The sequence below is a fragment of the Corvus kubaryi genome, unplaced genomic scaffold (genome assembly GCF_017639235.1).
Source record: "Corvus kubaryi isolate FWS band 111438036 unplaced genomic scaffold, C.kubaryi_AGA036_p1.0 split3-131, whole genome shotgun sequence".
NCBI lineage: Eukaryota > Metazoa > Chordata > Aves > Passeriformes > Corvidae > Corvus > Corvus kubaryi.
In genome coordinates this window covers 3,330,104-3,354,153 of record NW_024582083.1, presented here as the reverse complement: position 1 = coordinate 3,354,153, position 24,050 = coordinate 3,330,104, and positions in this window count along the sequence as shown.

The following is a 24,050-nucleotide window of genomic DNA, read 5'->3' as shown; positions in this document are numbered from 1 at the left end:
GACAATTGCACTGGTTTCTTTCCTTCTTTAAAATACTCATCTTAAAAGAAAATAAGAGTATCAATATTTATTGTCAAAAATATAACTTTTTACTTATCCTAACATCTGAAGATATTGTGGTTTCTAAGCTGATAGTTGGTTTACAGGTTTTCTCCATCATTTTCTAGATCACACATCCAGCTGATAGGCAGGATTTGAGTGCTGGACTCCACTGATCTGCATCTGATATCTCTGGGTGGACACGACAGAGTCTCTGCAGCACTAACTGCATTTTCAAAACACTCTCAAGGTCAGAGTCTTACTATTTGCCTCTTGTACCCTCAGTTTCTTCCTAATAAAAATTGCCAGAAATATAGTCTCACACAAATTAGAACATTAACACCCTCCCAAGACATGAACATTTGATTTTTCTCACTTCTGCACAAGAAATAACATCTTTGTTTTATTGGTTTGCATGCAAAAGCTGAGATTTAAAAATTATTACTATTATTGTTATTTGAAAGACCAAAGAAGAGAATTTTCAAAATATTTTAGGATGTTAGGGCATATATTTTCTTTAATTAATCCAGTTAATTCAGACTGGTGAAAGGTGTTTAAAACAAAGTGGAATATTTGACAGGCTTTGGAATCACAGTCAAAAGTGTGTCCCTCTTCAGTACCAGCAAGAGAGTCTTTGTCATTCAGAGTTAGAAGCAAGTTAAGGCAGCAAAATCTGCTTTTGCATTTCAAACACACCAAAAGCTATTCAGATCACACTGCTGAAGAACCAGAAGGATTTATGAAGAGTAAGGCTACATCCTGTGCCTTATATGCCCTTTTATAAGGTTGTCCATAAGGGAGACGAAAAAAAGGAAAAGGTGTTTTAAGCCTTCTTATCCTTGTTAATGTGGATTTTCACTGATACAAAAGTGGAATATATCTTTGGTAAAGGGAATAACACTGTCATCTGCCTTCTAAGACTGAAGAAGAGAGATAACTAGCTCTTCTCGGAATAATTTTCCTTAAGAATATTTACCCAAGACCAAGCTCTCTTGAAGGATTGGCTTTTGCAGTTCTTTCTAGTCTGTGGTATAACTATGCTCCATCCATATCCCAGGCCAGTCCATCGAACACAGAAAATTTAGTTCTAGATAAGGGCTTTATTCATTTAGCTACAAGTTATCAGTGTGCCATTACTTCCAGGGCTGTAAACCTGACATCCCACAAAAAGAAACTTTAGTCCTGTTCAGGTTTAAAGGTGCTTTCTGGGACTTGTTTGATGACTGGTTCCTGAGACTGTGGTACACAACTTTAACTCATGAAGAAAGAACAAGATACCATTCATGGAGTATCTGCACCACTGGCCTAGTAACAAGCTTGCTTTGAAAATACTGTTTGTAACAATTATAAAGATTTAATCCTCCAACATTTTAGTAGGGCTCTAGCTGCACCTTTGGTAAGCTGATTATTGCTATTGTTCTGCTCATTGTGCTGGGCTTGTGTAGCAGTGAGGTGATGCATAGAGAACAATTCCAATATTTCTCTCTATACTTTAATGTTAAAATTAGATAACTATGGGCAATGTCAACATAAAGGTGTATTAATTATCCCCCCAAAAAAGTATTGTCTAAAATGCCTTACACTGTGATGGTCCAACTTAAAGTAGAGGTTTTAACAACAGAAGACCAATCTACCAAGACAATTCTTCTCTGCTCTGTTACTTGCATCAACATTTATTTCCTTTCCTGTTGCCTTAAGAAAAAACTTCTTCTGTTCTCCAAAGCACAATGTGTGCTCCAAAAAAACCCAAACTCTCACTGCAATGGAGAAGTAGCAGTCCCAAAGCCACTGCAGACCAGATTTGTGGTTTGTACCACACTAGCAGGAAGGATGAATGGGACCAAGAAGTCCCATATGAATTAGATGGCCTGAGTCATCTCTCCAGCACTTTGCCCACCAGCTCATAAACGTGCAACCCAGTTGCAACAGTCCAGAGAACCTGTATCCAGTGTTAGCACACGGGCCTTATTTATTTGCATTGAGGCCTGGGGTTGTGGAAGACAACAAGACAACAGTGTTCAGGTTCTTCACTTGGATCACTGATAATACTTTCTGCTTTAACACTCTGGGCGGTAGCAAAGTAGCCCAGTTTCTTGAGAGCAGAAGACTCAGGATGCTCCAGTTCTGCACCCTGATAGGGTCTGAGCTCCTTTACACAGGCATATTGACTAAGAGAGGTGGGTGGTTCCACAACTGCCTCACAGGTAGCACCAAGTTTCCACCTCAGTAGGCAAGGGACAAAAAGAGAAATCTGACTGATATTTCCATTTCATCAGACATTGCCAGCACTGACCCTGCATAAAAAATAAATCTCTGCTTCACAGCCGTTCATAACAAAATGACAGAAATTTCATGACCTCCTGAAAACAACTCATTTTCCATGTCGCACCTTCCCAGAGCACACGGAAACTTTGTGACAGAGGCAGACGACAGAACTGAATCATCATGAATAACTAATTTTGCACCCACCTTCTGAAGTTCCTGTAGTTCCTAAAGCTTCCAATGTGCAAAAGTTTCATCATTTTCTAGAGCTTTAGGACAAACTTACCTTCTATTTCATTTTAAATTTCTGTCTTTTAGTCCATTTACCAAAGAAAAATATTTGAAACTTATGTGCCTGATAATAGTCTTGGCTCAGGTTTTTTGGCCATTGTTACTGACTTCCAGGTCTGATTGCTGAAATCTGGTTTGAGGGGAGGAAAGAAAAGAAGAGACAAACACGGCAAAAAGCCTGGCAGGCATAAATTTTGCTTTCCAGAATGTCTGTGCTTGCAATCAGCAGCCTAAAAAGTTCTGCTATGATCATCAGGAGATGATGCCTATCAATCAGTCTTTAAACGCTGCCCATTAGGTTCTCTTGTCAAGGATGTAACTGACTCTACAATTCCCTGAAGGCTGTTTTCAGTCCATTTTACAGCCAAAGGAGGAATAAGGGAACTTCTTCTGCTTTCCAATACATTAAATGATGTGGATCAAAGAGATTAGTATCATGGCCTAAAAAGTTATTTTTTAGAGCTATAATAGAATCTATAGTGCTACTATTTTTTTCCCCTCACAGAAGAGTTTAAGACATAAATCGAGTCACATAGTATTGATTGTAGAATATATTTGCAGATGTCACCCCTTAGTATAAAGACTCAATTTCTAAGTGTTTTATTTTCTGGTACTGTAGGATTTTATACATTCTATAGGGTGCATGCAAAATGCATTATATTATTCTCTGAGTTGAGATTTTTTCCAGACGACAGGAGTTACTTTTATGATGCCCTGAATGGAATGACAGAGTAAACTGCCCTGATTTATACTCCATTACAACCAGTGATACTGCTGTCACGGCTGCTGCTCTTTCTCATTACACAACATCATACAGTCCCTTGCCTAGCAAAGAAATAAGTTGCAGCATTCCCAAATACCAACAACAGGAGTTGATTCCCAATGTGTGTCTTGCTCGTTCACCCTGGGAACTTTTCCATTTTAGACCTCGGTCTATAGCTCCTCTTACGGATGGTTTCCATTCCGTTGCCTTATCTGGGGTATACACGGTATCTCATTCTTCATTGTAGATGTACTGTTTGGAGACAAGCACCAAAACAATAAATCATGGGGCTAGGTTATTTTTAGGCCACATTTCCGAATCAACATTGAGACTTTTTCTGAAGAACCTGCACAAGGAACTTATTGTGTGCATACACAAATAAATGACACAATTCAATGGTTTAATACTATCTGCCAAGTTAAACTACTGCAGAGCAGCTGTGTACATTTAAAATGATCCCTGGCACTTCTGAAGAGTTCATAAATCAGCAGCAACATACTTTCTTCCAATTAAGAGAGTTAAAGGAAAAAAATCAGAAATTAATGTGTCTAGGACATAAATGACATCTCTATACACTTGTGAATGTGAATCTGAAGAAAAAAAAAAGAAGAAAGCAGTGCTCTTTACATTACTAGGATTATAATAATTTTTAAATGCCCATTTTTGTAAGTGTTTCAGTTATTGTCAGAAGCACTGTTTTAAGGAGGCTTGCTTGAAGCCATCCAGTGATATTAACCCAAATCTATGGAAGAAATGAATGACAGTCATCAGCCAAGCCACAGAAGTACCTCACCAATGCCTCAAACGGTGGCTCCTTCCAATAAGAGTAACATGAGAAATACACCCTGTATGAGCAGTCACAAGCCATCTTTTAGAACTCACTCTGAAAGCAATTACTAAAATACTACTTATTGCTCTAAAAAATCACATTGTCTACTTCCACTGTCTAAACTTTCCTGACAATCTGCTGGAATCATTTGAATGTTCAAAGGGCCTTGAGGGGAACCCATATGAGGAGCAGCTGAGGTCACTTGGTCTGTTCAGCCTCGAGAGGAGGAGGCTGAGGGGAGACCTCATTGCAGTTACAACTTCCTCACAAGGGGAAGAGGAGGGGCAGGCACTGATCTCTTCTCTGTGGTGACAGTGACAGGACCCAAAGGAATAGTCTGATGCTGTGTCAGGGGAGGTTTAAGTCAGATATTAGAAAAAGGTTCTTCACCCAGAGGGTGGTTGGGCACTGGAACAGGCTCTCCAGGGAAGTGGTCATGGCATCAAGCCCGAGAGAGTTCCAGAAGCATTAGGACAAGGCTCTCGGGCACATGGTGTGACTCTTGTGGCTGCTGTGTGCAGGGCCAGGAGATGGACTCAACGATTCTTGTGAGTCCCTTCCAGCTCAGGATACTCTGTGATTCTGTGGTCAACAGCAACCACCACACAATTGCTCAGTGACTGTGCCATTGGCTCTTGAACTCTGCTGTAGCAAACACTGTAGAAATGCAAAGGCAGTAACAAGCATCACTGAGTCTTTACTACCTATGGCAGTCTCTTCTATTTGCACATCTTGCAACTTCTTGCCTTCTTACCATGTTCATGTGTCTTTTCACAACAGTTACTTGGTCTCTTGCTGTAGCTGGATCTTCTTAGCAAACATATGTGACATAGTTTTTTGTCCCTGTGACTACATGCATTAAAAATATATATTTACTTCTAGTTTAGACCTCACTAAAGGAGGCAGAGGGAAGAATATGTTCATTAATAAAAATATTTAAAATGTAAAAAACCCTCCCCAAAACAACAGGATTGTGCAGAAACCAACACTGATCTGACCAAGTCATCTCCCTTTCCTCTCCAGCAGATTGTTCAGGTATATTCCAGAAAACTCCATTTGAAGGAACATTGCTTCTTCCCTTTCTTCACTGAATGGTGCCTGCAACGAGCCTCCCACTGCTATAGTACTGCAGGACACACAGTTCTCACACACATGCAATTTGAGGAATGTGTAGGTTGGAAGGGACCTCAGGCATTCACCTAGAACATCCTCCTGCTCAAAGAAGGTTGTTCGAGCAGGTAGTCAACACTTTGTCCAGCCAGATTTTCAGTATCTCCTAAGACAGGGATTGCACAGCCTGCTCCAGGGTCTGACAGCTCCTTATACTGATTTGGGATTTCCTGTTTTCCAGTTTGTGTCTCTTGCCTGTTGCCCTCTGCTCTGCACATCCGAGAAGAGGACTCTATCTTCTTTATACCTTCCTGTTAGGAAGTGATTACCAGCAGTGGGCACCACAGAAATGAATTTCATTATTACAGTTCATTTACTCAAAAATCTAGTATTTCCATTTAAATACTTCATAAGATCCATAATTGGTTCTCTGCACGCTCCAGAGAAAGGATATCTCCTTTCTCTCCGTGCTCTGGCAGAATGGAGAACTGATATATGCCTAATTGCCAGTGTGTCTGGAGCAGGCTTGAATCTGCTTCCTGTTAACTAAACCATCACTGTGCATTTGAAACACTGAATCAATGTTAAAGTGTGTCCTCTTGTTTTAAGCTTATAGTAATGCAGGCCATTTTTGTGGTAAACCAAGTGTGGAATGGATAAGATTTGGAGGACTGGGAGACAAGTCTGGGTCAATGCTGCTGCATATTGCCATAATGAGTCATAACATCATTTAACTGTAACTCTTCAACTAGTGCATAAAAATTTCAGCATAGTATGATGCTAATTTAATAAGAAATAAAAGACTGGTTTTAATACAGATTTGTAAAAGGTTTTGCAAAAATGCTGTGTCACTTGATTCTTTCATGGCATTATTTTCTGTGCCAGCTGTCTCTGGTGACAATTATGTTTGAAAATTCAGACAAGGAGACTTTAGGCCTGGAAAACTCTAGGAACTGAACAACGAGACATTTCCAGATAACAGAGTAACCCTCTGGAAATCTGACAACCATTCAGGACTACTATAATACACTTTGCAGGTTCTTCATGGCTCACATTCATTTGACAACAAAGAACTCCCATTCTTCAGGTGAAAGCTGATTTATGTACATAATGTGTGGATGTTATGTGGACACACTTCAGGGGGCGAGTCAGGTGAATCACACCCACCAGCTGGAAACATGCCAACACATCGACGTGTCCCTCAGGGCTTCTGTGGAGAGGATGCTGCACATTAAAGGAAATGGTTTTCATGACTAAAGCTCTCCCCCATTGCTGTACTCTTTTCCAGCCTCTGCCAGAGCAGTCAGAGGATTTGCCTCTTCCATGGTTATGGGGACTGTGAGAAATGAGACAACTCTTAAAAAGATTAATTTATTGAAAACAGAAAAATTGAAAAATTACAGAAATTAGAAAAATATAAAAATTTGGGATCCTATGGCTCAGTAGATGGTATGCCCCAGGAGCGCAGGGATTTGAGATCTTCTGGCTGAGACAGCACTAGACCTCAGGTAGAGAAAAAGAACTTGCAGTGCTGGGCTGACTTTAAAAAAATTACTAAAAGCTCCTTAAAAAGGGGTAAGGCTTTGAATGCCCAGCACCGACCTCTACCACAGCTGGCCTGCAGAGAGAGAGAGAGGAAAAAGAGGCCCCGCCTCTCTGCTTCATCCTCTTCATAGTGTCTTTGCTCCGCCCCCCCAGTCCGCCCACAGCCCGCCCCTTCGGTCCAAAGCGATTGGTGCTTTCCCTTTGATGGATCATCTCCATCCACCAATGGCTCATCGTTGTCAGGGGGGGTGGTATTAGTTGAGATAAGGGAGCTACAATGCCTTCATTAAAATTCAGGTATTCAGGTTGCCATGGAGCTTGCCTGCAGAGTAATGGCTTTGTGGCTAAAAATAGCTGCTGGCTATTAGACTGGGTGGGGTTTTTTTTTGGCCTTGGAATCAGAATGCAAGTGAAAACACCTACAAAAAAGTATTAAAATACACCCAACACACCTCAAAACACTTGTAAAAGTGTACAGTAAACACAGGAAAGGTAGCTCTTATGGTGTATAGGTGGTTTGAAGTTTGAAAAGGAAACAACTCTCTTAATAAACTACTTTAAACAATTGAAAACACTGATAATGGGACTGGATTTTTGTACCTGGGCTGATGGGTTAATTTTAAGATTTAATCTAAAAATATTTAACTCAAAATTAATTAATTAAATCACTTAATATGCAAAGACCAAGCACAAATAGGGATTTCATGTATGACAGGGACAGACCAGTCATGATGTACTCTTCAAGCAATGTGAAACTGATTGCTATCATCTTCGTGTGGTTTCCTCTCCACCTTGGAGCTAGTCAACAGAAGTTTCCAGAGGAAGCATCCTGTGAACAGCAAACCAAACTGGATAGTGATGAGAAAGCTGAGGCAGTTTGTAAATTTCCAGTGGCAGAGAAGTAGGTAGACTGAGCCTATCACTAGTACAAAAGTAGTGGACAGGTCAGAGCCAAGAAATGGGCTTAGACACCTCAGTTCCCACTCTTAGATCCCTTGCTCGGCTGAAGCTTGCCCAGAAAGCAGATATAATACATTAATACCCTGGAACCCTACAACTTATCAGGCCAGATCTGAACAGCATTGAACCGCTTTGCCTTGCAGTTTTTACTCAGCTGAGCCTAGCCCCTGCTGAATTCTAGCCAAAATGTCACTGAAATGGGAGGGCAGCATGGAAATAGCATGGAAAGCAGAGTTCAGGTGATACATTGCAATTTAGGTACAAAACTGTTATTCTGCAATATTTGCTCAACTGAGCCCTGTAGCATCAAGCTCAACTGGCTTCCTACTTTTTTTTATTTTTACAATTCCCTGGCAGCTACATCTGCCAGGATTGCAGGAGGACTCAGCTCACCTGTTAACCAGGCAGAGAAACTAGCATCCAGAGAAATTAGTGCCCAGAGAAATTAGTGCCCAGATAAGATGCTGCAGGAAGCCCACAAAAATACAACCTACCCTGTTACCAGGCTTTGATTCCTCACAAGCGACAGTGAAAACTCCCAGATGGTGCTTTTCGGTGCCTTCACAATTACCCACCAGGAGAGTGCTCTTTGGTGTCTTGGGTAGAAAAGGGACTCTTAACCCTTGTTGTTGGAGATGTCCCTTGAAGTACCTGTGGATGCCATGCACAGGGGAGCCTCTCCCATACTGCAGAAGGGACAAGGTTTAAGATCCCTGGTGCTCTGTGTGTGGGTAGTTCTGAGTAATTCTCATTGCAGAGGCTTCTCTCCTAGGGCAACCCAGCTTTCTCTGTGCACATCCTGGCAATTGTTCCAGAGAGCAGACACTTAAAACACTGCCAGCTAGGTCCTCTTCTGGCCTTTACACTTAGGAATCAAATTGCCCCTTGGGAACAAAAAAAACCCACCTACAGTTTAATGTGATAAAATGTTTCATACTTTCCAGTAACTAAATGAGTAGGAAATGGAAGAATTTCCATTCTGGAAAGTTAAGGAATTGTTATTAGTAAATGCAAGTAACGCTGCGGAGTTTAAATTTGTGAGAAAGTCTGTGTTTATCTTGGGGAAGATAGTAGAGCTGATCTGTTTTCTAGATTTTCATGGCCCTGATGAAGTAATATTTTGCAAATGTTGTTTACAGTTTCTGTCTTACAAAGCTGTATTATGTATATATGTATGTATACATGTATCTATATCTCCTTAACTAGACGTTCTATAGGGAATCCAAATAGCATGTGAGAAGCTAAAAATGCTTTTGCAGAATATACATCTTAGTTTGCCTGTAGGTATCTGACAGAGACAAGAGATTTATATTATTATTTTTATGGGTTTTTTACTTTACTATCACAGCCAGCAGGTTTAAAAGACAAAATTTTAGTTAAAGCACAGAATATGCAGACTTCCACATAAAGAATAGTATGATAAACACGAAATGCTTTCAAACTATCATAATTTTGCCCAATTATAAAAAGGACACACTTCATAGCTGTAGAGCAGCACATGGCTAGATGGAAAGAAAATTCCACCAAGTATTTTATCAGCTGGCTGCCATTCTCTGTATGCGAGCCAATAAAAATGGAGAATTTTATTGAGAAGCAATAATTTCCTCTATATCAACTCTTGCAAGCTCTATTACATCAAACCCCAAATGTGCTCACAGAAACAAAACACCCTTTAAAATGTTTTCCCAAGATATGATGCAGCCATTCCATCTATCATTTGGACCCTACTCTTTTAACCAAACATACTCATATTGAGGAGTCAGAGGTCTGAGCTGCAGATAGAATAGCTATGCAAAAGGACTACAGGCTTCTCAAGGCTTTATATAATCTGTTTGTTTGTTTGCTTTTAATTTTGGAGTTCAAAATAGTGAGCTACCTTGGATGTGATGTAACACAGCTCTAAAAGGTAATGGCAGGAAGAGCACAATTTTATTGAACAGTTCTTGTTACACAGGGAAAGGATGTGAAAAGCTTTTCAACACAGGAAGCCATAGTCACTCCCTTGACCAGAGGCAACACTTCAAACCAAATTAAATACGAGTCAGCTGACTAGAAGAGCGCCTGCATATTCCCAGAATCATTAAGCTATTGGTCTCTGGGACCTGACCATGTGAACCAAAATTGAAGTAAAATAATTTTTGATGACCTTGGAAGGCATTAGACCAGGCCTACAACCATTTATGCCTTTACTGCCAAGCTTTGCTGATGTGCTGTATTATAATATCCCATTTTGAGTTGGCTGAGATGGATAAGAGGCTTTCTCTTCGACTCTGGTCTCAGCTGGCTACAATAAATAAATCCATTCTTTGTTTGTATTTTTTTTTCCATATAAAACTGCACTAACTCTGCAGGCACTCAAAGGCCAGAGGAACCTATCACAATATGTCAAAGTGATTGTACTCTTGCCATCAGTGCCAGCTTATATGTTACTACCTTTGGTCAGTGGCTGAGTTAGAACTGAAGGCAAGCCAAGAGATAAAAATTAGGAATAACACCCTAACAATGTGCAGATGCATTCCAGCCTTAGATAAAACCAGGGATAATAGTAGCAGGCAAAGGAAACTCCTTCCCCTCCAGGGGCTGGCAGTACACAGGCTCCAGTACTCTCAGGGGCCCTGAAATAAATGCATATCCCAACATGGAGGCAGTGTTTGGTCTTCAAAATAAAGAGGTGGAAGTCAGGTGGAAAAAGTGCAGTGCTTTCTGGATCTCCTGTTTCTAGCTCTGAAACCCTAGCTCTGGAGTTTGGTGGAGTACAAAGCCTGGGCTGCCTGAAGCTGACTGAACCCATGGAAATCTTTAAATGACCCAAGTCAGTGCCATGCAAATGTTGAACTAACTCACCTGAAAAGCCTCATTCAGCTCTTGTTCTAACTGCTGACCACCAAACTACCCATCAGAAAACAGCCCCAAACCCTGACTGGGTTCTGGAACTACATGTCAGTGCTCCACAGCCAAGGTGGTGGGAAGTCACATTATATCCTAATAGGAATGCACTTAGGAAACACTGCTCCTGGGCTCAAGAATTTACACTTTTTTTGAGTAACCGAACAGTTAACCCTCAGTCAGTATTCTTTCTTTAAAGCCCATAGAGGCAAGGACACAACCTTTCTACAATATTTGTGGCCAAATATATCTATCTCCACCTGAAAAAACCCCTCAAACCTGGGAAAATATGCAGCAGGAAAATATGTCCTTCTTTGCCTTTTGATCAAAAGCTTTTAATGCAGCTGAATCAGGCACCAATAAGTGAACACTGATCATACCAGCAGAAGGAAAACAGCTGTGGACACCAATAGGAACAGCCCTGCTGTATCATCTCATTTAATGATCCACTGCTTTTGCACTTGATATTTACCTCTTTGAAGCTGAGTCCCATCCCCCAGTGATACATCTTCCTTTCTTCTTCTTGCAGACTCAATATACATGATAAGGTTCATTAGTCAAAGAAAAGTTTTCTCCAATTTGTCTGCAGATGTCATTCCTGTATAACATAAAATGAAATAAGCCATACAGTGGTCCCAAAACTATGATCCCAGCAGTATATAAGCAGAGTATTTAGTTTTCTCAAGGGTACCTAGTCTGACACTGGGGACAGGGGGATGAAGCCCTATCACTGAATTTCTGATCTGTCTTTACAAAAGTCCCCAGTGAAGTAATTTTAAGAGGTGCTGGCTGTGTTTTAGCTTGACTTTGAGCCTCTATTTCATGGTGAAATAGGCCCCTAGGAGCACTGGCAGCCACAGTGCTGTCTCTGCAATGATCATTGTAGGTAACTGCAGTGGCAGTGGCAGGAGAGGGCAAACAGTGGGAGTGAGAGGAGCTGCCATCCCTTCTGCCTGAGAGGAGAGAGAGGAAGAGATGCTCCAAACACTAGGCTTGGGTGTTGCTTTCTCTTCCCTTTACTAAATTGAGCCAGATTTTGACACACGGTGTTCTGAAGAAAAAAAGTTAAACAAACCCCCAAAAAAAGAAAAATTAAAGGAGTTTCTCTAGAAAAATGTTGAAATATTCTGGCTTTTCAAGTGTTCAAGTGTTTCCTCCATGTTCTTGTCTGAAAACATTGCTAGGAATTTAACCTAAAGCCTCAGATAATTTCAGTCAATCCAAACCTGCATTTCAGGGAATAGAGATACGTAACATATGTCAGTGCAAGGCTGCTGACCATTTTCCCAACAGAATATTGGAGCTCTCATATGTCAGTGAGAGCTTAGAGTATAACAAATTTCTTTTTGTTTTTAGCAATTTCCGTTGGTGCTCAGTGAATTACTCTGTCACACATTCAACAACTTGTTTTCATATTGCTACAAGCAATTTTACTGGATGAAATTAATGTAGTAAAGTCTATTCTCAGTTTTTATTAAGCTCTCTTGGCTGAGGAAATATCAATATTTAGTAGGAAGAGGGGGTAGGGAATGTAAGCACAAAGGTTTCACTTTTCTCTCTTGTATCTAAAAAAAAAAAATAATTAAAGTATTTAGTTTCACGAATGACAGATCAATTCAGATGACTGGCCAGATTCTGCTGAGTACCAGTTGCAATCACAAAAATTTCAGGCTTCTTATGCTTTGAAGTTAACAGAGCTGGCACAGGCAGTACAATAAAAAGAAGCAAATAACCTGAAAGAAATGTAAAGGCCATGAATACTGTTTAATGACGTGACTTTGGAGACGCCTATGTGAGCAAAGTAATTAAAACCCAGGCAGTAGGGAGAACAGGAAGAAAACTGAGAAGCAGTAATTAATTAAAAATATTATGATGCTTCTCACTGCAAATTCTGTAATTTTCACAACACAGCAGAAGTTAGAAGTACTGCCTTGTACCTTCAGGAGGCTGATCGCTGCAGGATATAGACACATACCCAATAAAGTATATATAATAGATGAATAAAAGAAACAATTGTTTCTACTTCAGCATGATGGTGTGATGGTGAACTTTGATGGCATCCTAGTAAAACACATAACATTTATTGCTGTGATAAACTGCTCTTGAGGGAGTGATTTCCCTGCCCTCCCAGCTGGAGCTGTCGTACTGCAATGACAGAGTGGGTAAGGAAGGGACGGAACAATAGAAAAGTCAAGGAGCTGGAGCCTGACCTTAACAGAGTGGGTGGTATTTGCTGCAGTCCAGAAAAGCAAATAACTCACTCAGAGGTGATAGATTTTACTGGGGAGTGGAAATAACAAAGCTGAGAAATAAAGTGGAGCAAACATGGTATGAAAGCATATTAAAGTAATTGAAGGAGGGGATTTACTTGTCAATAGATTCAGCTATTCAGGAGAGAGAGAGAGAGAGAGGGGAAAAAGCAAAAGAGGGGTGAGAGAACAGAGGAAAGAGGGACAGAAAAAGAAAAAAGAGAGAAGAATAAAAAAGAGGGGAAAAAAGGAAAAAAGGGAAAAAGAAAAAATAACAAGGCTCACAACTGCAAGGTGTTCTTGATTAAATACATCACTCAGTGACATGTCCAAAACACACCAACCCACTTCATGGAACACCTCGCCTGACAGCAAGGGTGTAATTGAGTAGTTGGTACTGGAAAATTTGTTTCTGTTTTCCCTTTTTGAGACTAGGGACTGCAGGGACCTACAGCCTGCAGACAGGAGCGACATCCTTCTTGGTCTCTATCTCAGTCAAGAACATGCAGGAACAAACCCAGGTTTCAAAAGCAGAGAGAAATTTTTTTAACTTTTTTTTTGCACATGAGTGTGTGTAGAGCAACTACCTGTTTTATTCATTCTTTCCCACTGCCCTCTTCCTGAGCATGAGAAAGGCCAGAGTTCTACTCAATGATCCAAAAGAATTAAGAGTTGCTGTGGTACTAGCAACTTTAATCCAGTTGCGTTTGCTGTGTGCAGACAAAACATGATATGGGTGGCAATGTGTATGCTGGGAACTTGAAAATGTGTCAGTTTTACACAGCTGAAATAAATCAGTGACTTGACTGACTAAAGAGTGGTATTGTTCAAGGATATTCAATTTACTTAGCAAAACATAGGAAAAGGTAATCTGACTGAAAGGAGACATGGAAGCTCCAATAAGTTACAGATATATAAAGAGGATGAAAGAAAAAAAAAGCATTGATGTAGTGAAGTTACAAATTTATATCTCTCATAACTGATTTAAAAAGGAAGGTAGAAAAACTGATGAAGTATCCATTGTCTATTCTGCAGGGGCTTTTTTTTCTAAAATGTGTGTAATAAAATATCCTTTCACTCAGTTTGAGGTACTTTTATGGCTCCTGTTCATATTGCATTAAAGTGCTTCAAAACAGAAAGGTATTTTATTTTACAATGTAACTTTGAGAAGCAGATGTCTCTTTTGCCTCCATGTTACAGAAGAGAAAACGCTACAGAAATATTCTGAGTCAATATCAAATGGGATACATACAGTGATAAAGCACGACGAATCTGGAAATTTCTGGGTGCGAATGTGATTTGCTGATCACCCTTTCTCCAAGAATAAAAGCAACAGCCTGTTTAAATCCATTTTTATTTTTGTTTTTATTTTTATTTTTATTTCTATGCAAAGGTGTTGTTGGAGACTACAGATATCCAAATGTCTTTAGACTAGCAGACAAGAAAGAGCTGATGCCTAAGACATTGCTAAGGCACGACAGCTTACACACCTAGACGTACTCAGTTCCTAGAGGATAAGCACCATGAAGCAGCTGCTGGCCCCTGCAGAAGCTGTGTAGCTCCCAGTGCCTTGTGGCATATGTCAAACCTAAAGATGGACTTGACTGAAGAGAATTAGAAGTAGTGTTACACACTGTGACTGGCAAATTGTCATCATGTTCAGATTGTTCTTTACTCGGGATGATGAAAACCAGGGGCTGCACTGATGGTCACTGAAGGGGTCATCAGATTAGATGTCTCTAAGCACATTGAAGAGTTTTAACTTCTTTCTATTCTAGAGAAACTGGTAGGACAGGAGATTAACTCCATAAGTCACATAATTAATTATAAGGATATGGCCATATACCTCTGCTGGATAACAGTGCCATGATTATTTTTCTTTTTCTTAAGGCAGTGTCTCTCAAAAAGCTCAGTGGCAATCAGCAGCTTTCTCATCCCACATGCTGCTTCACGGTCTCCTCTTCCTCCCCAGGCTCTGACGCATGTAGGGAGAACTCAGCCACCAGGATGCTCTAGAACCAGCTGCAGAACCCCCCACCACCACACTATGCCTCTGTTTGCCTTCCCAGGTGTGGTCTCCCCGTCCCCAGCAGCACACCTGGCCCAAATACTCTGTCTTTAAAGGAGGGGGAGTTAATGTTTGTTGGGACTGGGGGGACAGAGCATTTGGGGAAGCCCAGTGAAAGCCAAGGCAAACATACCTGAGAGTTGCTTCTCCCCAGGATGCCCAGAGGCTCACAGCAAAACTGCTTCTCACACCCTTGTTTCCATCCTCCTTTTCCCTTACCTGCCAGCTTTGAGAATCCCACTTCTCAAAATATTATCCCACCTTTTTTGTTGCAATTGCCCTGCGGGTCAGCAGCAGACTCCTTGTCCTCCACTAAAAAACGTAGCATGGTATAAACAACCTCTTCCAGAGAATGAAAAAGGAGTCAATTACAGCAGCACAAAGACCTAGATGGGATGTTCAGTTCTGTGCACATCTAAGAGGAACATGATTTCCAGCTGCAGCAAGACAGCATTTTCTTTGCATCTCTAGATTACATTAATGCATCTTGCTCTGCAGAGGCTGTGCTAGCAAGCTGTTCGCTCACTTGTGCAAAATACAGATAACCCCATCAGGCACAGAACTCCTGCAAGACTTCTTCCCCTTTGATCCCAACCCCAAATGGTGTGCTGCAGTACACAGCATAGTTCTGTAAGCACCATCACTCAGATCAGCACTTTTTCTGTCCAATTCATATAGTTTTATTTTTTTCATACTCTATTTTAAAAATATATGTGCTTTTTATTCATATATACATATATTTACTAGAGTAGTTTTTATTAATGAATCCTTTATGTCTTACAACTACTGCAGAGCTGATAATTTGCTAGAAAAATTATAATGGAAGGATCCCTTGGAATGGTTTAAAACCAGCTTACAATTTGTTTTTTGTCTTTGTACACAATCACACAAAGACTTTGAGTGTGCCAGTTGTTTGAACCAAATTCTTTTAATCTTTTCATCTGTACCAGAACCAAATCTGCACCCAGTTTGAGCAGTACCATATAGCTGTGACTACTTAGGTAAGTCATATAATACCATCTTCTCCAGCAAAAAAGCACTTCCCTTTGGAAGAAAGACATAAATCTCCCCAGAGAGTGAATTTCAAACCTCTGGGCTGCTGGATTGCCTGAATGCTTGCTGAAAGCAGACATAAAGTAAAGAGCCTGCATTTAGGAATGGCACGGATGGTTGAGGCGTTCCCTTCTCCCCTCCTGCTCAGCTTGCTCCAGGTACCATTCAGCCTTGGATACACTATCTTAGTGAATTTGTCCTCTCTGATCTGGGCTGGAAAAGTTGTTCTGGGCTGCTGGTCCCTCAGCAGGACCCCTGGGAGCAGAGGGTGCTGCAGGTGAGGTCTCAGTAAGACACAGCCTCTGTTTCTCAGCTAGCAACCAACCTGTCTTGGAGGGGAAGGCTCAGCATGGCAAAGTAGTTTTCCCTTCGTGGTGGAGACACCAGGAAGGGAGATGTGAGAGCTCTACATATTTCTCTGTCAGAACCACTACACTGCAGCCAGTTCACTTTTAATATTATTTGTGTGCACATGTTCAATAGGTCCTTGCAAGTGCCACAGCGAGACTGTGATAGAAAGTACGTATAAACCAAAATACACAGAATAAGTAATTCTTCATAATTCAATATGACATCCTTCCTTTAATTTAAACCTAATCAGGGAATAAGAAACTAAAAACAGCTGTAAGCATTCACATTACATCTCTCCAGGGAAATGTACATAAAGTTAGGATTTGTTTTCACCCAATGGAAATTTTGTGATTTCACACAGCCACTCTTTTTGTTTAAGTTGTTTCTTTATTACATTTTCCATAACAGAATTTACAGTCTCCACAAAATAAAAAGCAATTCCATGGCATTTTCCTTGCCTTACCTTCTCCCGCTCAAAACATGAAAAGATTAAACACATAAGTGTTTCTAGTAATCTGGCTATCTCAGCCATAAATTCAACAGGCAGCAAAGACTTTTATTTTATCGGTAAGATGTGCCTGGAAACTGTGCATGATACACACATTTCGTTTTTACTTTTTTTAACAATTCATACGGTAAATAAGCTTTTAGGAAACCGCATCCAAAGGCATTTTAAAGCTCTCTTCTCCCACATATATCAATCCTGGCCAGGATGGTGAGCTCAGAAGAGAACACTTCCAAAGCTTAAAATGTTCCACCGAGCATTCCAGTAGGGACACGCCGTTGGCGAGCACGAGGGAATGCGAGCCCTCACAGCACAAAAGGACGCGGCCCCCAGGCTGCGGCCATCCAACAATACCTCAGCTGTTGAAGGGAGCAGGGAGGGACCGGGCGGCAGCGTGAGACAAGCAGAAGCCTGTATCCTCCACATCCAGCGGGAAGCAATAATCCAATTACAGCCCTCGGTCCCTCTGAGAGCCGGTCACTAATGGAAGTTTCAAGAAAAGTGCTCTGCTGCTGAAGCTCGCTCAGATAAAGTGCAGAGTATTTGGGAACAGCGATGCCTCATGAGTCCAAAGTTAATGCTGGCAACAGCCTCTTAATCCCTACTTAATAATCGGGCAGAGTGAAAGGCTGACCCAAGGCAAAGTTTAATGATAAAGACTGGCAATTAGAGCTATTGGTAACAATTAGTTTTCCTGCAAATGTGCTTTCCATGGTGGGAAGTGCAACTATTAAATTTCCAGACGTTTTTAACTACATTTTTTCAAATGTGCCATTCTCATCTATAAATACTGCATGAGACCATTACCTGAAGTTAAATGCAGGCGTAGTGGCAAGATCTTGCAGAAAAAGGTGACAGAGGCAGTTGTGACATTTGGCTATGATCACAGACATGAGTGTTTTCTTCTTCATGTACCGGAGGAACTTAAGGAAAAAAAATTTCCCTCACAACAAAAGATTTTGAACATGACCTTGTAGAGGAAGGAAATCACAATGCTACAAATTGGCATCACCTGAGAGCCAATTGCCAAGAGTGGTACTGTCCAGGTTCAGCAGAGGACAGACACAGGTCTTGCCAGACTAATCTCCCAAAGCAAGTGCCTGCTTAAGTTAAAATGAGCACATAAACAGGGCCCATGTGTTGTACTTTGAGACGTGGGAGCCCAGGAGTGTGACTTCCAATGCTTTTGGTGCAAGGCAGGGGGAATTTTGCAGCCACTGACTTTCAGGGGGGCATCAAACATGCTCCTCTCCATGCCTGGAGGCGCTGGCTGTTCAGGGTTGCAGCCAGATTATACCAAGGCTTTGAACTTCCGACACACTCAGGGGAGAGAGTGAGGCATGAAGATGTCCCTCACACTTGGCAGGACTAACAGCACCGCACTGTCCTTCTGTGTCAGTGTGAGGAAATCCTCCTGGAAGTCACTGAAGCAGCATCATGTTCCTCTTATTATACACCTGTAATAGTAATGTTGAAACAGAAGTGTTGACACGCTTTTCATTAGGACAAAAATGTGCTTGTTGGTTGGACTACAAGAAATCATGGGAGGAAGTGAGAATTAGGCAGTAGAAAGAAGAGAAAGAAGCCAGCCAAGAAAGGCCTGGCTTTGCCCTGTTTTTAACAATTGTCCAGCCAGTATTTTAGGTTTTAAATATGTGCATTATAGAACTGGTGAATTTTTCTTCTGTGTTTTTGGAACCTTCTTTTGTCTTTTTTTTTTTCCCCCCCAGCAATTACATATTTAATTCCAAAGGAAAATGAAAAGCAAAGAGAAATGCAGAAATACAAAAAGTAGGCACTCTAAAGCATATTTTACTAGACCATTAATATATGCCTGAGGTATAGAGAAGATCAAACTTGGACTTGAGGCAAGAATTCATGGCCTACTAAAACACATATTATCATGCCTTAAAGATGTAGTCTGGAAGAGTTAGACGTCCTGTTAGCAAAGACAAAAGCATGTAACAAATTCAGATAGCACAAATGCAATTTATATATGGCAGTGCATAGGCTGAAAAATACTTCTGACCTATACAATCAAATTAAATTATTGTTAAAATAATTTGGGATATATCTAGGTTCCAGAATTGTTTTTAAGAAAAATATGTACACACACACACATATATATATCCTAAGATAAATATACTCCTGTGTACAATACATAAACATTTTAAGACTTTTAAAATCACTACTGATAAATCAGGGCAACATTTCTAAAAAATCCTAATATTCATGTGCCCCATGTAGTTCAAATCAGGACGAGCCAAATCAAATACGGTTCATGAACAAACACAGGTACATGCAATTCTTAAAACTGTTTTATCTATTATTCTAACATTCCCTCTTGTGTGGGTGATTGTTTTCTCTGTTTGTGTTTTCTCTTTTTGCCTTTTTTTTTTTAAGCCTGGAAACTGCCACAGAGGAGTCTGGCAGCTATAACCTCCAGCTAACTACTAGCAAATGCTAACATGCTGTAAAGTGGAACATTTATACAAGATCCATCTGGTGCATACAAGTAGGAATCCAAGATTTAAAGCCATTACATTGTGCATGTGCATTTACACCTTCACCAAAGTTGGCAAAAAGAGTAGATTTTACCCCATGACTCCAGTAGTAAAAGGAGTGGTGTGAAACATGTGCTGACCTACACTCCTCCATCCAATTGTAGTTATTATATACTGCTCTTTGGCATGTTACATCCCAGGCTTCATGCCAGGAGTAAATTAGTTCAGTCCTGAACTTGACTATCAGAAATTAAATAGTACAAGAGTGAAACATGCCCATAAAGGATTAGAGTAGCTGAGCATTTTCTTTTGATCAGTCTTACAGATTTAAAAAGGCAGTCCACGGGGTCTGGTAAACCCAGCAATACTCCCATCAAAAGGATGTCTCAGTTGACTCTTTTTGCCATAACCGAGCAGTAAGGAGGGAAAAACAGCTTTGAGCTTTTTGCTATTCTTCGTGAAGCTTAGACTTTCTCAACCACATGCCTAACTTTTTATCTTTTTCAGCTCAGTAGGTTCCCATCCCCTCAGGCAGAGTAGACCTGGGTTTGTGAGCAATATTTTGCTTTATATTTATACAGGAGGTATATAAAAGAAATATGCAGAAATTAAAACAAAGCATGTAGGAATTAATGACAAACATAGCCATCATCACGCTAAAAAAGAGGGGAAAAAAGGTTGACGGAAAAGGGTACATACGTTTACACCACCAGAGAAATTCAGCAAGCCGCGATGCTTAAGGCATTCACTAATGCCCTCTGCCGTCTATCCCGGCGAATTCCAGCGCAGACCGACCGCCTCCCCCGCAGGAAAGCACCCTCTCACAAAGCTGCTCAGGATGAGCGAGGTTCCCCGTTCCGAGCGCGTTTGCCCACCGTCCAGCCCAGCCCAGCCGGAGCTCCAGCCTAGAGCCGCACGCCACGGCGTCTGCCCGTGCCGCGAACCCCGGAGCCCGCTCCGCTCAGGCACGGGTCCCTCCTCAGGCCGGTCACTTAAACACCAGGTGGCACCAAATAACAAGTTTCAACAGGGTGGCTCGGTTTCGTTTGTTTTGTTTCTTGGGTTTTTTGGTTGGTTTTATTTTTTTTTCAAATTGGTGAAAATGTCTCACAGAAATCTGTGATAGTGTAAAAAACAGACGAAAAATCCAAAGACACAAACAAAACCCCCCAGCCAAACAAGCAAACCCAAACCAAACCAAAAACCAACCAAACACAAAACCCCAACAAAACCTCAGGATGAATCTGGGGTGAGTTCATCAAAAGCAATGCCTCCATCTAAATGGCGATGGGGAGAGATGGGGGGCAGACAGGCACTCCCAGCTTTACCTGCCTGTGCAGATCCTCACTCCGGGACCGACTGTTACTGACAGCAGTAACTATCTCAGCAGCTCACAACAAAAACATATTCCTCCTAATTAACTGCTACAAAGTCACCAGGTTTCTGAGTGGGACTCTCCTTGCCACCACCATTTGATAACACTGCTCAATCAGATCATAACACACCAACAAGAGCAAGGCCAGTACTTTGGGGAAGGAGAAATCATGGGTTTGGAGCATGTAAGCTCACATGGCACATGCTGGACAACCAGCAGACATGATTTTTACCCTGCACTTTGGGCATCCAGACCACTCTTTGCAATATCCCACGTGCAAACTTTACATGCTGGGCACAAAAACGGGTCATGAGCACAAAAAGGGGTGATGCTTTCTCCCCTGCAGGATATTGCTCAGAAGACCAATGGCACAGCAAGATGAACTGGCTGGTTTACTTTTACCATAGAATAAACTGAGTTGGAAAGGACCCACAAGGAACAGAGGAGTCCAACTCACGACCCTGCACACAGCAGCCACAAGTGTCACACCCTGTGCCTGAGAGCATTGTTCAAACACTTCTTGAACTCTGTCAGGCTTGGTGCTGTGACCACTTCCCTGGGGAGCCTGATCCAGTGCCCAACCACCCTCTGGGTGAAGAACCCTTTCCTAATATCCAACCTAAACCTCCCCTGACACAGCTTCATGCTGTTCCCTCAGGTCCTATTGAAAGAAGATATTGCTGCCTGCCCCTCCACCTCCCCTTGTGAGCAAGTTGTAGACCCCTTTTTTCAACATTTTCAAAATCAGTTATAATTTTAGAAGCACTGTAACTGTACCTGATATGAAGGCATCACACTGTGGTGTTTCACAGAACCATGAAACTATTGGAAGGGACTTTTGGAAGCCATAGACTGCATTTGTCCAGCTCGAAGAAGGGCTAACAAGCTAGACCAGGCATTCAATGTCTTTTGCTATGAAGTTTTAGAAACCTCTCCGGTGAAAATCCCAAAGCATCTCTGCTTTTTAAAATTGATATAATGAATAAAGTTATTCTGGTTGGACTCTGTGTGTGTGCACAAGAAAAGCACACTCGAACACCACCATGTAAGCTGTTGAGGAGCTACAGTACTGCCGTAGGTGATTTTCCAAACTAAGGGAAAGGAAAACCTGATTACACAAGGTTAATACAGTTATTTTAATTATTGTCTTTTTCATGCTGCAGGTGTTCAATCCCATGCCAATTATTTAACTTCATTTCCTTTGCGGGATGCAAAGGGGAATGATCAGAATTTAAATATTCACATCTTCCAAAGGACAGAGGTTGCTCATAAACTCATAAGCAGAGACTTAACCCTGAAGCCTCCCCAGGTTCTGACAGTAAAAGAAATTCAAGGTGCTGTTAGAGACTGTCCAGCAGATGAAGCATGGATATCCCTGCCGAGTGTTGCTCTCTCTCAGGATGAAAACACGACCTGTGGGTATCAGCTCTCACAGGCTACAAGTCCCCATTGCCTCAGGGCAGAGCAACAGGGAGGGCTGGGCAGTGGTATTATCTCTAAAAATATGGATGTTCATACTGTACACACACGCTGTATGGCCATTGTGCTAACAAACTAACCCTATGGATAGGTTCACAGTGATCCCAATGTAAATTCTCCAGGCACTGGAAAGTTTGGGGTGTGGTTAGCACTGTCAGAACAAGCAAAGAACCAGCACAAAGTCACATATGAGCCACCTGTCTGATCAGCTAAAAAGGTTGTGTTCAAGTCAGGCTTTCACTAATAAAAATAGTTTTAAAGGAGAATTAATTTTGAATAAAGTCAAACATCCTGTTTAAAAACTTCAGTAAGGAAAGCCAGTTCTGCATTTTAATACTTATCACTGCATTTTGAAGATGAAGTTGTCCAAAGCTGATTATGTAAACCTCATTCACTGCCTTCTCACGTAGAGGTACAATTTCTGCGGTGTGTTTCCTGTGCTGCCTCCTCTTTCCTTTCTGATTTACATTGCTGGTGTACAATTTAAATCACACCTATCAGAATCTCTGCAAGATAGATGTCTTCAGACCTTCAACTAGGCCATGAACTTGAAAAAATGTTTTCTATCTTAATGAGTAATCAGGCAGGACTCTTGAATTTTGTGCTCTTAAACAGCAGAATTGGCATCCTTCCCAAATTCAGTAGCATTATGGGTGTCTGAAGAGACAAAGCACACTGCTGTGACTTCCTTCCCTCAAGCAGAGGTTCAGGAAGGATGGAAGGAGTGATGCAATCCTGCAAACTTCAGACTTAATACCTGCAGGTCAGGATCACTGTTCAGGGTGATGATGATGGGTATAAGAAATTGGACACCAGCTTCATTAAATGATAGCTTTTTCTTCTGTGGCAGTTTTATTTTCCTACATTGGTCATTAATATCTAAAGCAAATCATAGGTTATATTAGGTTATATTTTTACTTTTGACAGGGTGAAAAAGTTTCAAGAATCCATTTTCCTTACTAGCCCAATCTCCCACTTACCTACTCTGAAACTGCCTGGCTCACCAACAAACAAATTCTGCTCTTCCTCCATCCACACATAGTTCCATAAATGACAAATTAAAATAAGGAAATATTGCTTACATGAGTAAAAGGTTGCAAGATCGGACACCAATTGCACAATATAGAGAACTAAGGATGAGATTCCTCTGATAAAAGATCAAGGGCATATTTCTACAAAGCTTGAAGGAAGAGTTCAAGCAAAACAAATAAAGAACTTTTCTCAGAGAGCTACTTGCATGAATGTGACAAGACCACGTTCTCGCGTATTATGTGAACTTAGACACTTTCAAAGACAATGATACTGTGTTTGCCTCCTAAAACTAAAAATTACTTTATCTTCTACAGAATCTTGCTAGAACTTCTCATTTTTCTTTGTAAACAAACCCAACTAATTTTCAAGAGACTGATGCTTAATAACATATGCACAAAACTAGCTCTGAGAGCCCCAAAAACCCCTAAATCCATAAGATCTCACGTGATGGATACAGACTTTATATCTTCCTGAACTGTGTAGTCTTACTCCAGCTTTTAATCTTGTGCAGGAACACCTTCTCCATCATCAGGCAACTACATTACACTTTACACTTTACAGACTAATCTTTATTCACAACCCCTTTTTTGGTTAGAAATCTCATTTCTTCAGGAAGGACATCAAGGAAGGAAGTTCCTCAGCATCCTGATCTCCCCTCCCATACATGTCTTCCATACTTTTAACAATGATAACAGACCAAGGGCAGACAGTTCCAGTGAGCTGGTACGGGGAAACATTATTCCCCTCAT